Genomic DNA, 9659 nt, shown 5'->3' on the forward strand with positions numbered 1-9659 from the left:
ACCACAAAGCTCATCTACAGCCACACCACACTGGACACGCCCAATCTCATCTGATCTTGGAAGCTAAGCTAAGCTGGGCCTGGTTAGTACTTGAATGGGAAACCACCTGGGAATGCAAGGTGCTGCACATATTTTTATACTGCCAACTCCGTTCTGTTGATGCATTCCATTTTCAAATTTTTTCATTAATGTACCAGTAGTTAGAAGTAGAAAAGTTCTAACAGAAACCACAAAGCTCATCTACAGCCACGCCACACAGGATACACCTAATCTCATCTGATCTTGAAAGCTAAGCAGTGTTGGGCCTGGTTAATACTTGGATGGGAGACCACCTGGGAATACAAAGTGCTGTAGGTATTTTTATACTGCCAACACCATTCTGTTGATGCATTCCATTTTCAAATTTATTCATTTATGTACCAGTAGCTAGAAGTAGAAAAGTTCTAACAGAAACCGCACAGTTCATCTACAGCCACACCACACTGGATACGCCCAATCTCATCTGATCTTGGAAGCTAAGCAGTGTTGGGCCTGTTTAGTACTTGGGTGGGAGACCACCTGGGTATACGAGGTGCTGTAGGTATTTTTATACTGCCAACACCGTTCTGTTGATGCATTTTATTTTCAAACTTATTCATTTATGTACCAGTAGTTAGAAGTAGAAAAGTTCTAACAGAAACCACAAAGTTCATCTGCAGCCACACCACACTGGATACGCCCAATCTCATCTGATCTTGGAAGCTAAGCAGAGCTGGACTTGGTTGGGAGACCACTTGGGAATACAAGGTGCTGTAGGTATTTTTATACTGCCAACACCGTTCTGTTGATGCATTCCATTTTCAAAACTGTTCATTTATGTACCAGTAGTTAGAAGTAGAAAAGTTCTAACAGAAACCACAAAGCTCATCTACAGCCACACCACACTGGACACGCCAAATCTCATCTGATCTTGGAAGCTAAGCAGTGTTGGGCCTGGTTAATACTTGGATGGGAGACCACCTGGGAATACAAGGTGCTGTAGGTATTTTTATACTGCCAACACCATTTTGTTGATGCATTCCATTTTCAAATTTTTTCATTTATGTACCAGTAGCTAGAAGTAGAAAAGTTCTAACAGAAACCGCACAGTTCATCTACAGCCACACCACACTGGATACGCTCAATCTCATCTGATCTTGGAAACTAAGCAGTGCTGGGCCTGGTTAGTATTTGGATGGGAGACCACCTGGGAATGCAAGGTGATTCAGATATTTTTATACTGCCAACTCCGTTCTGTTGATGCATTCCATTTTCAAACGTTTTCATTTATTTACCAGTAGTTAGAAGTAGAAAAGTTCTAACAGAAACCACAAATATTATCTACAGCTACACCACACTGGATATGCCCAATCTCATCTGATCTTGGAGGCTAAGCAGTGTTGGGCCTGTTTAGTACTTGGGTGGGAGACCACCTGGGAGTACGAGGTGCTGTAGATATTTTTATACTGCCAACAACGTTCTGTTGATGCATTTTATTTTCAAACTTATTCATTTATGTACCAGTAGTTAGAAGTAGAAAAGTTCTAACAGAAACCACAAAGCTCATCTGCAGCCACACCACACTGGATACGCCCAATCTCATCTGATCTTGGAAGCTAAGCAGTGCTGGACTTGGTTGGGAGACCACCTGGGAAAACAAGGTGCTGTAGGTATTTTTATACTGCCAACACCGTTCTGTTGATGCGTTCCATTTTCAAACCTGTTCATTTATGTAGCAGTAGCTAGAAGTAGAAAAGTTCAAATAGAAACCACAATGCTCATCTACAGCCACACCACACTGGATACGCCCAATCTCATCTGATCTTGGAAGCTAAGCAGTGTTGGGCCTGGTTAGAACTTGGATGGGAGACCACCTGGGAATACAAGGTGCTGTAGGTATTTTTATACTGCCAACACCATTCTGCTGATGCATTCCATTTTCACATTTTTTCATTTTTTTACCAGTAGTTAGAATTAGAAAATTTCTAACAGAAACCACAAAGATTATCTACAGCCACACCACACTGTATACGCCCAATCTCATCTGATCTTGGAAACTAAGCAGAGTTGGGCCTGTTTAGTACTTGGGTGGGAGACCACCTGGGAATACGAGGTGCTGTAGGTATTTTTATACTGCCAACACCGTTCTGTTGATGCATTTTATTTTCAAACTTATTCATTTATGTACCAGAAGTTAGAAGTAGAAAAGTTCTAACAGAAACCACAAAGCTCATCTGCAGCCACACCACACTGTATACGCCCAATCTCATCTGATCTTGGAAGCTAAGCAGTGTTGGGCCTGTTTAGTACTTGGGTGGGAGACCACCTGGGAATACGAGGTGCTGTAGGTATTTTTATACTGCCAACACCGTTCTGTTGATGCATTCCATTTTCAAACTTGTTCATTTATGTACCAGTAGTTAGAAGTAGAAAAGTTCTAACAGAAACCACAAAGCTCATCTACAGCCACACCACACTGGACACGCCCAATCTCATCTGATCTTGGAAGCTAAGCAGCGCTGGGCCTGGTTAGTACTTGAATGGGAAACCACCTGGGAATGCAAGGTACTGCACATATTTTTATACTGCCAACTCCGTTCTGTTGATGCATTCCATTTTCAATTTTTTTCATTTATGTACCAGTAGTTAGAAGTAGAAAAGTTCAAATAGAAACCACGAAGCTCATCTACAGCAACACCACGCTGGACACGCCCAATCTCATCTGATCTTGGAAGCTAAGCAGTGTTGGGCCTGTTTAGTACTTGGATGGGAGACCACCTGGGAATACAAAGTGCTGTAGGGATTTTTATACTGCCAACACCGTTCTGTTGATGCATTCCATTTTCAAACGTATTCATTAATGTACCAGTAGTTAGAAGTAGAAAAGTTCTAACAGAAACCACAGAGCTCATCTAGAGCCACACCATACTGGATACGCCCAATCTCATCTGATCTTGGAAGCTAAGCTGCGCTGGGCCTGGTTAGTACTTGGTTGGGAAACCGCCTGGGAATGCAAGGTGCTGCACATATTTTTATACTGCCAACTCCGTTCTGTTGATGCATTCCATTTTCACATTTTTTAATTTATGTAGCAGTAGCTAGAAGGAGAAAAGTTCAAATAGAAACCACAATGCTCTTCTACAGCCACACCACACTGGATACGCCCAATCTCATCTGATCTTGGAAGCTAAGCAGTGTTGGGCCTGGTTAGTACTTGGATGGGAGACCACCTGGGAATACAAGGTGCTGTAGGTATTTATATACTGCCAACACCATTCTGTTGATGCATACCATTTTCAAATGTTTTCATTTATGTACCAGTAGCTAGAAGTAGAAAAGTTCTAACAGAAACCACAAAGCTCATCTACAGCCACACCACACTGGACACGCCCAATCTCATCTGATCTTGGAAGCTAAGCTGCGCTGGGCCTGGTTAGTACTTGAATGGGAAACCACCTGGGAATGCAAGGTGCTGCACATATTTTTATACTGCCAACTCCGTTCTGTTGATGCATTCCATTTTCAAATTTTTTCATTAATGTACCAGTAGTTAGAAGTAGAAAAGTTCTAACAGAAACCAGAAAGCTCATCTGCAGCCACACCACACTGGATACGCCCAATCTCACCTGATTTTGAAAGCTAAGCAGTGTTGGGCCTGGTTAGTACTTGGATGGGAGACCACCTGGGAATACAAGGCGCTGTAGGTATTTTTATACTGCCAACACCATTCTGTTGATGTATTCCATTTTCAAATGTATTCATTTATGTACCAGTAGCTAGAAGTAGAAAAGTTCTAAAAGAAACCGCACAGTTCATCTACAGCCACACCACACTGGATACGCCCAATCTCATCTGATCTTGGAAACTAAGCAGTGCTGGGCCTGGTTAGTATTTCGATGGGAGACCACCTGGGAATGCAAGGTGCTGCAGATATTTTTTATACTGCCAACTCCGTTCTGTTGATGCATTCCATTTTCAAATTTATTCATTTATGTACCAGTAGCTAGAAGTAGAAAAGTTCTAACAGAAACCACAAAGCTCATCTACAGCCACACCACACTGGATACGCTCAATCTCAACTAATCTTGAAAGCTAAGCAGTGTTGGGCCTGGTTAGTACTTGGATGGGAGACCACCTGGAAATACAAGGTGCTGTAGGTATTTTTATACTGCCAACACCATTCTGTTGATGCATTCCATTTTCAAATTTATTCATTTATGTACCAGTAGCTAGAAGTAGAAAAGTTCTAACAGAAACCACAAAGCTCATCTACAGCCACACCTCACTGGATACGCCCAATCTCATCTGATCTTGAAAGCTAAGCAGTGTTGGGCCTGGTAAGTACTTGGATGGGAGACCACCTGGGAATACAAGGTGCTGTAGGTATTTTTATACTGCCAACACCGTTCTGTTGATGCGTTCCATTTTCAAACCTGTTCATTTATGTACCAGTAGTTAGAAGCAGAAAAGTTCTAACAGAAACCACAAAGCTCATCTACAGCCACACCACACTGGATCCGCCCATTCTGATCTGACCTTGGAAACTAAGCAGTGTTGGGCCTGGTTAGTACTTGGATGGGAGACCACCTGGGAATACAAGGTGTTATAGGTATTTTTATACTGCCAACACCATTCTGTTGATGCATTCCATTTTCAAATTTATTCATTTATGTACCAGTAGCTAGAAGTAGAAAAGTTCTAACAGAAACCACAAAGCTCATCTACAGCAACACCACACTGGATCCGCCCAATCTGATCTGACCTTGGAAGCTAAGCGGTGTTGGGCCTGGTTAGTACTTGGATGGGAAACCACCTGGGAATACAAGGTGCTGTAGGTATTTTTATACTGCCAACACCGTTCTGTTGATGCATTCGATTTTCAAACTTATTCATTTATGTTCCAGTAGTTAGAAGTAGAAAAGTTCTAACAGAAACCACAAAGCTCATCTACAGCCACACCACACTGGACACGCCCAATCTCATCTGATCTTGGAAGCTAAGCTGCGCTGGGCCTGGTTAGTACTTGAATGGGAAACCACCTGGGAATGCAAGGTGCTGCACATATTTTTATACTGCCAACTCCGTTCTGTTGATGCATTCCATTTTCAAATTTTTTCATTAATGTACCAGTAGTTAGAAGTAGAAAAGTTCTAACAGAAACCAGAAAGCTCATCTGCAGCCACACCACACTGGATACGCCCAATCTCACCTGATTTTGAAAGCTAAGCAGTGTTGGGCCTGTTTAGTACTTGGATGGGAGACCACCTGGGAATACAAAGTGCTGTAGGGATTTTTATACTGCCAACACCGTTCTGTTGATGCATTCCATTTTCAAACGTATTCATTAATGTACCAGTAGTTAGAAGTAGAAAAGTTCTAACAGAAACCACAGAGCTCATCTAGAGCCACACCATACTGGATACGCCCAATCTCATCTGATCTTGGAAGCTAAGCAGTGTTGGGCTTGGTTAGTACTTGGATGGGAGACCACCTGGGAATACAATGTGCTGTAGGAATTTTTATACTGCCAACACCGTTCTGTTGATTCATTCCATTTTCAAACTTATTCATTTATGTTCCAGTAGCTAGAAGTAGAAAAGATCTATCAGTAACTGCAAAGCTCATCTGCAGCCACACCACACTGGACACGCCCAATCTCATCTGATCTTGGAAGCTAAGCTGCGCTGGGCCTGGTTAGTACTTGGTTGGGAAACCGCCTGGGAATGCAAGGTGCTGCACATATTTTTATACTGCCAACTCCGTTCTGTTGATGCATTCCATTTTCACATTTTTTAATTTATGTAGCAGTAGCTAGAAGGAGAAAAGTTCAAATAGAAACCACAATGCTCTTCTACAGCCACACCACACTGGATACGCCCAATCTCATCTGATCTTGGAAGCTAAGCAGTGTTGGGCCTGGTTAGTACTTGGATGGGAGACCACCTGGGAATACAAGGTGCTGTAGGTATTTATATACTGCCAACACCATTCTGTTGATGCATACCATTTTCAAATGTTTTCATTTATGTACCAGTAGCTAGAAGTAGAAAAGTTCTAACAGAAACCACACAGTTCATCTACAGCCACACCACACTGGATACGCCCAATCTCATCTGATCTTGGAAACTAAGCAGTGCTGGACCTGGTTAGTATTTGGATGGGAGACCACCTGGGAATGCAAGGTGCTGCAGATATTTTTATACTGCCAACTCCGTTCTGTTGATGCATTCCATTTTAAAAAAATTTCATTTATGTACCAGTAGTTAGAAGTAGAAAAGTTCAAATAGAAACCACAAAGCTCATCTACAGCGACACCACGCTGGATACGCCCAATCTCATCTGATCATGGAAGCTAAGCAGTGTTGGGCCTGTTTAGTACTTGGGTGGGAGACCACCTGGGAATACGAGGTGCTGTAGGTATTTTTATACTGCCAACAACGTTCTGTTGATGCATTTTATTTTCAAACTTATTCATTTATGTACCAGTAGTTAGAAGTAGAAAAGTTCTAACAGAAATTACAAAGCTCATCTGCAGCCACACCACACTGGATACGCCCAATCTCATCTGATCTTGGAAGCTAAGAAGTGCTGGACTTGGTTTGGAGACCACCTGGGAATACAAGGTGCTGTAGTTATTTTTATACTGCCAACACAGTTCTGTTGATGCGTTCCATTTTCAAACCTGTTCATTTATGTACCAGTAGTTAGAAGCAGAAAAGTTCTAACAGAAACCACAAAGCTCATCTACAGCCACACCACACTGGATCCGCCCATTCTGATCTGACCTTGGAAACTAAGCAGTGTTGGGCCTGGTTAGTACTTGGATGGGAGACCACCTGGGAATACAAGGTGTTATAGGTATTTTTATACTGCCAACACCATTCTGTTGATGCATTCCATTTTCAAATTTATTCATTTATGTACCAGTAGCTAGAAGTAGAAAAGTTCTAACAGAAACCACAAAGCTCATCTACAGCAACACCACACTGGATCCGCCCAATCTGATCTGACCTTGGAAGCTAAGCGGTGTTGGGCCTGGTTAGTACTTGGATGGGAAACCACCTGGGAATACAAGGTGCTGTAGGTATTTTTATACTGCCAACACCGTTCTGTTGATGCATTCGATTTTCAAACTTATTCATTTATGTTCCAGTAGTTAGAAGTAGAAAAGTTCTAACAGAAACAACAAAGCTCATCTACAGCCACACCACACTGGACACGCCCAATCTCATCTGATCTTGGAAGCTAAGCTGCGCTGGGCCTGGTTAGTACTTGAATGGGAAACCACCTGGGAATGCAAGGTGCTGCACATATTTTTATACTGCCAACTCCGTTCTGTTGATGCATTCCATTTTCAAATTTTTTCATTAATGTACCAGTAGTTAGAAGTAGAAAAGTTCTAACAGAAACCAGAAAGCTCATCTGCAGCCACACCACACTGGATACGCCCAATCTCACCTGATTTTGAAAGCTAAGCAGTGTTGGGCCTGGTTAGTACTTGGATGGGAGACCACCTGGGAATACAAGGCGCTGTAGGTATTTTTATACTGCCAACACCATTCTGTTGATGTATTCCATTTTCAAATGTATTCATTTATGTACCAGTAGCTAGAAGTAGAAAAGTTCTAAAAGAAACCGCACAGTTCATCTACAGCCACACCACACTGGATACGCCCAATCTCATCTGATCTTGGAAACTAAGCAGTGCTGGGCCTGGTTAGTATTTCGATGGGAGACCACCTGGGAATGCAAGGTGCTGCAGATATTTTTATACTGCCAACTCCGTTCTGTTGATGCATTCCATTTTCAAATTTATTCATTTATGTACCAGTAGCTAGAAGTAGAAAAGTTCTAACAGAAACCACAAAGCTCATCTACAGCCACACCACACTGGATACGCTCAATCTCAACTAATCTTGAAAGCTAAGCAGTGTTGGGCCTGGTTAGTACTTGGATGGGAGACCACCTGGAAATACAAGGTGCTGTAGGTATTTTTATACTGCCAACACCATTCTGTTGATGCATTCCATTTTCAAATTTATTCATTTATGTACCAGTAGCTAGAAGTAGAAAAGTTCTAACAGAAACCACAAAGCTCATCTACAGCCACACCTCACTGGATACGCCCAATCTCATCTGATCTTGAAAGCTAAGCAGTGTTGGGCCTGGTAAGTACTTGGATGGGAGACCACCTGGGAATACAAGGTGCTGTAGGTATTTTTATACTGCCAACACCGTTCTGTTGATGGATTCCATTTTCAAACTTTTTCATTTATTTTACCAGTAGTTAGAAGTAGAAAAGTTCTAACAGAAACCACAAAGCTCACCTACAGCCACACCACACTGGATCCGCCCAATCTGATCTGACCTTGGAAGCTAAGCAGTGTTGGGCCTGGTTAGTACTTGGATGGGAGACCACCTGGGAATACAAGGTGCTGTAGGTATTTTTATACTGCCAACACCGTTCTGTTGATGCATTCGATTTTCAAACTTATTCATTTATGTACCAGTAGTTAGAAGTAGAAAAGTTCTAACAGAAACCACATAGCTCATCTACAGCCACACCACACTGGACACGCCCAATCTCATCTGATCTTGGAAGCTAAGCTGCGCTGGGCCTGGTTAGTACTTGAATGGGAAACCACCTGGGAATGCAAGGTGCTGCACATATTTTTATACTGCCAACTCCGTTCTGTTGACGCAATCCATTTTCAAATTTATTCATTTATGTACCAGCAGCTAGAAGTAGAAAAGTTCTAACAGAAACCGCACAGTTCATCTACAGCCACACCACACTGGATACGCCCAATCTCATCTGATCTTGGAAACTAAGCAGTGCTGGGCCTGGTTAGTATTTCGATGGGAGACCACCTGGGAATGCAAGGTGCTGCAGATATTTTTATACTGCCAACTCCGTTCTGTTGATGCATTCCATTTTCAAACTTTTTCATTTATTTACCAGTAGTTAGAAGTAGAAAAGTTCTAACAGAAACCACAAAGCTCTTCTACAGCCACACCACACTGGATCCGCCCAATCGGATCTGACCTTGGAAGCTAAGCAGTGTTGGGACTGGTTAGTACTTGGATGGGAGACCACCTGGGAATACAAGGTGCTGTAGGTATTTTTATACTGCCAACACCGTTCTGTTGATGCATTCGATTTTCAAACTTATTCATTTATGTACCAGTAGTTAGAAGTAGAAAAGTTCTAACAGAAACCACAAAGCTCATCTACAGCCACACCACACTGGACACGCCCAATCTCATCTGATCTTGGAAGCTAAGCTGCGCTGGGCCTTGTTAGTACTTGAATGGGAAACCACCTGGGAATGCAAGGTGCTGCACATATTTTTATACTGCCAACTCCGTTCTGTTGATGCATTCCATTTTCAAATTTTTTCATTAATGTACCAGTAGCTAGAAGTAGAAAAGTTCTAACAGAAGCCACAAAGCTCATCTACAGCCACACCTCACTGGATACGCCCAATCTCATCTGATCTTGAAAGCTAAGCAGTGTTGGGCCTGGTTAATATTTGGATGGGAGACCACCTGGAAATACAAGGTGATGTAGGTATTTTTATACTGCCAACACCATTCTGTTGATGCATTCCACTTTCAAATTTATTCATTTATGTACCAGT

The 9659-nt window shown here is 42.3% G+C and overlaps 8 non-coding genes and 32 pseudogenes across 8 annotated transcripts; all 40 read left to right on the top strand.

Annotated features, from left to right (window-relative positions):
- Positions 1-12: 12 nt before the first annotated feature.
- Positions 13-131, top strand: LOC134963909 (5S ribosomal RNA; annotated as a pseudogene).
- Positions 132-238: 107 nt separating this feature from the next.
- LOC134962534 (5S ribosomal RNA) lies at positions 239-357 on the top strand (annotated as a pseudogene).
- Positions 358-464: 107 nt separating this feature from the next.
- On the top strand, positions 465-583 carry LOC134962445 (5S ribosomal RNA). Its single transcript, XR_010188029.1, has one exon. It is a non-coding gene; the product is annotated as a 5S ribosomal RNA (ribosomal RNA).
- Positions 584-905: 322 nt separating this feature from the next.
- Positions 906-1024, top strand: LOC134959702 (5S ribosomal RNA; annotated as a pseudogene).
- A 107-nt stretch (positions 1025-1131) lies between these two features.
- LOC134964293 (5S ribosomal RNA) lies at positions 1132-1250 on the top strand (annotated as a pseudogene).
- A 107-nt stretch (positions 1251-1357) lies between these two features.
- Positions 1358-1476, top strand: LOC134959820 (5S ribosomal RNA; annotated as a pseudogene).
- A 322-nt stretch (positions 1477-1798) lies between these two features.
- Positions 1799-1917, top strand: LOC134964489 (5S ribosomal RNA). The gene has a single exon (XR_010188220.1). It is a non-coding gene; the product is annotated as a 5S ribosomal RNA (ribosomal RNA).
- Positions 1918-2024: 107 nt separating this feature from the next.
- LOC134959942 (5S ribosomal RNA) lies at positions 2025-2143 on the top strand (annotated as a pseudogene).
- A 107-nt stretch (positions 2144-2250) lies between these two features.
- Positions 2251-2369, top strand: LOC134961042 (5S ribosomal RNA). Its single transcript, XR_010187843.1, has one exon. It is a non-coding gene; the product is annotated as a 5S ribosomal RNA (ribosomal RNA).
- A 107-nt stretch (positions 2370-2476) lies between these two features.
- On the top strand, positions 2477-2595 carry LOC134962879 (5S ribosomal RNA; annotated as a pseudogene).
- Positions 2596-2702: 107 nt separating this feature from the next.
- On the top strand, positions 2703-2821 carry LOC134960612 (5S ribosomal RNA; annotated as a pseudogene).
- Positions 2822-2928: 107 nt separating this feature from the next.
- On the top strand, positions 2929-3047 carry LOC134964370 (5S ribosomal RNA; annotated as a pseudogene).
- A 107-nt stretch (positions 3048-3154) lies between these two features.
- Positions 3155-3273, top strand: LOC134959712 (5S ribosomal RNA). Its single transcript, XR_010187643.1, has one exon. It is a non-coding gene; the product is annotated as a 5S ribosomal RNA (ribosomal RNA).
- A 107-nt stretch (positions 3274-3380) lies between these two features.
- Positions 3381-3499, top strand: LOC134963002 (5S ribosomal RNA; annotated as a pseudogene).
- Positions 3500-3606: 107 nt separating this feature from the next.
- On the top strand, positions 3607-3725 carry LOC134961169 (5S ribosomal RNA; annotated as a pseudogene).
- A 107-nt stretch (positions 3726-3832) lies between these two features.
- LOC134961034 (5S ribosomal RNA) lies at positions 3833-3951 on the top strand (annotated as a pseudogene).
- A 108-nt stretch (positions 3952-4059) lies between these two features.
- On the top strand, positions 4060-4178 carry LOC134961096 (5S ribosomal RNA; annotated as a pseudogene).
- Positions 4179-4285: 107 nt separating this feature from the next.
- On the top strand, positions 4286-4404 carry LOC134962052 (5S ribosomal RNA). The gene has a single exon (XR_010187993.1). It is a non-coding gene; the product is annotated as a 5S ribosomal RNA (ribosomal RNA).
- Positions 4405-4511: 107 nt separating this feature from the next.
- LOC134963935 (5S ribosomal RNA) lies at positions 4512-4630 on the top strand (annotated as a pseudogene).
- Positions 4631-4737: 107 nt separating this feature from the next.
- On the top strand, positions 4738-4856 carry LOC134960928 (5S ribosomal RNA; annotated as a pseudogene).
- Positions 4857-4963: 107 nt separating this feature from the next.
- LOC134963003 (5S ribosomal RNA) lies at positions 4964-5082 on the top strand (annotated as a pseudogene).
- A 107-nt stretch (positions 5083-5189) lies between these two features.
- LOC134963220 (5S ribosomal RNA) lies at positions 5190-5308 on the top strand (annotated as a pseudogene).
- Positions 5309-5415: 107 nt separating this feature from the next.
- LOC134960618 (5S ribosomal RNA) lies at positions 5416-5534 on the top strand (annotated as a pseudogene).
- Positions 5535-5641: 107 nt separating this feature from the next.
- On the top strand, positions 5642-5760 carry LOC134961265 (5S ribosomal RNA; annotated as a pseudogene).
- Positions 5761-5867: 107 nt separating this feature from the next.
- Positions 5868-5986, top strand: LOC134959724 (5S ribosomal RNA). The gene has a single exon (XR_010187644.1). It is a non-coding gene; the product is annotated as a 5S ribosomal RNA (ribosomal RNA).
- Positions 5987-6093: 107 nt separating this feature from the next.
- LOC134961462 (5S ribosomal RNA) lies at positions 6094-6212 on the top strand (annotated as a pseudogene).
- A 107-nt stretch (positions 6213-6319) lies between these two features.
- LOC134960274 (5S ribosomal RNA) lies at positions 6320-6438 on the top strand (annotated as a pseudogene).
- A 322-nt stretch (positions 6439-6760) lies between these two features.
- Positions 6761-6879, top strand: LOC134963937 (5S ribosomal RNA; annotated as a pseudogene).
- A 107-nt stretch (positions 6880-6986) lies between these two features.
- Positions 6987-7105, top strand: LOC134960929 (5S ribosomal RNA; annotated as a pseudogene).
- A 107-nt stretch (positions 7106-7212) lies between these two features.
- LOC134963004 (5S ribosomal RNA) lies at positions 7213-7331 on the top strand (annotated as a pseudogene).
- Positions 7332-7438: 107 nt separating this feature from the next.
- On the top strand, positions 7439-7557 carry LOC134961170 (5S ribosomal RNA; annotated as a pseudogene).
- Positions 7558-7664: 107 nt separating this feature from the next.
- Positions 7665-7783, top strand: LOC134961035 (5S ribosomal RNA; annotated as a pseudogene).
- A 107-nt stretch (positions 7784-7890) lies between these two features.
- On the top strand, positions 7891-8009 carry LOC134961097 (5S ribosomal RNA; annotated as a pseudogene).
- Positions 8010-8116: 107 nt separating this feature from the next.
- LOC134962065 (5S ribosomal RNA) lies at positions 8117-8235 on the top strand. Its single transcript, XR_010187994.1, has one exon. It is a non-coding gene; the product is annotated as a 5S ribosomal RNA (ribosomal RNA).
- A 108-nt stretch (positions 8236-8343) lies between these two features.
- Positions 8344-8462, top strand: LOC134963996 (5S ribosomal RNA). Its single transcript, XR_010188174.1, has one exon. It is a non-coding gene; the product is annotated as a 5S ribosomal RNA (ribosomal RNA).
- Positions 8463-8569: 107 nt separating this feature from the next.
- Positions 8570-8688, top strand: LOC134963005 (5S ribosomal RNA; annotated as a pseudogene).
- A 107-nt stretch (positions 8689-8795) lies between these two features.
- LOC134961036 (5S ribosomal RNA) lies at positions 8796-8914 on the top strand (annotated as a pseudogene).
- Positions 8915-9021: 107 nt separating this feature from the next.
- Positions 9022-9140, top strand: LOC134962469 (5S ribosomal RNA; annotated as a pseudogene).
- Positions 9141-9247: 107 nt separating this feature from the next.
- LOC134961958 (5S ribosomal RNA) lies at positions 9248-9366 on the top strand (annotated as a pseudogene).
- Positions 9367-9473: 107 nt separating this feature from the next.
- On the top strand, positions 9474-9592 carry LOC134961137 (5S ribosomal RNA; annotated as a pseudogene).
- Positions 9593-9659: the final 67 nt, after the last annotated feature.

Source organism: Pseudophryne corroboree, chromosome 9 (genome assembly GCF_028390025.1).
Source record: "Pseudophryne corroboree isolate aPseCor3 chromosome 9, aPseCor3.hap2, whole genome shotgun sequence".
Classification (NCBI taxonomy): domain Eukaryota; kingdom Metazoa; phylum Chordata; class Amphibia; order Anura; family Myobatrachidae; genus Pseudophryne; species Pseudophryne corroboree.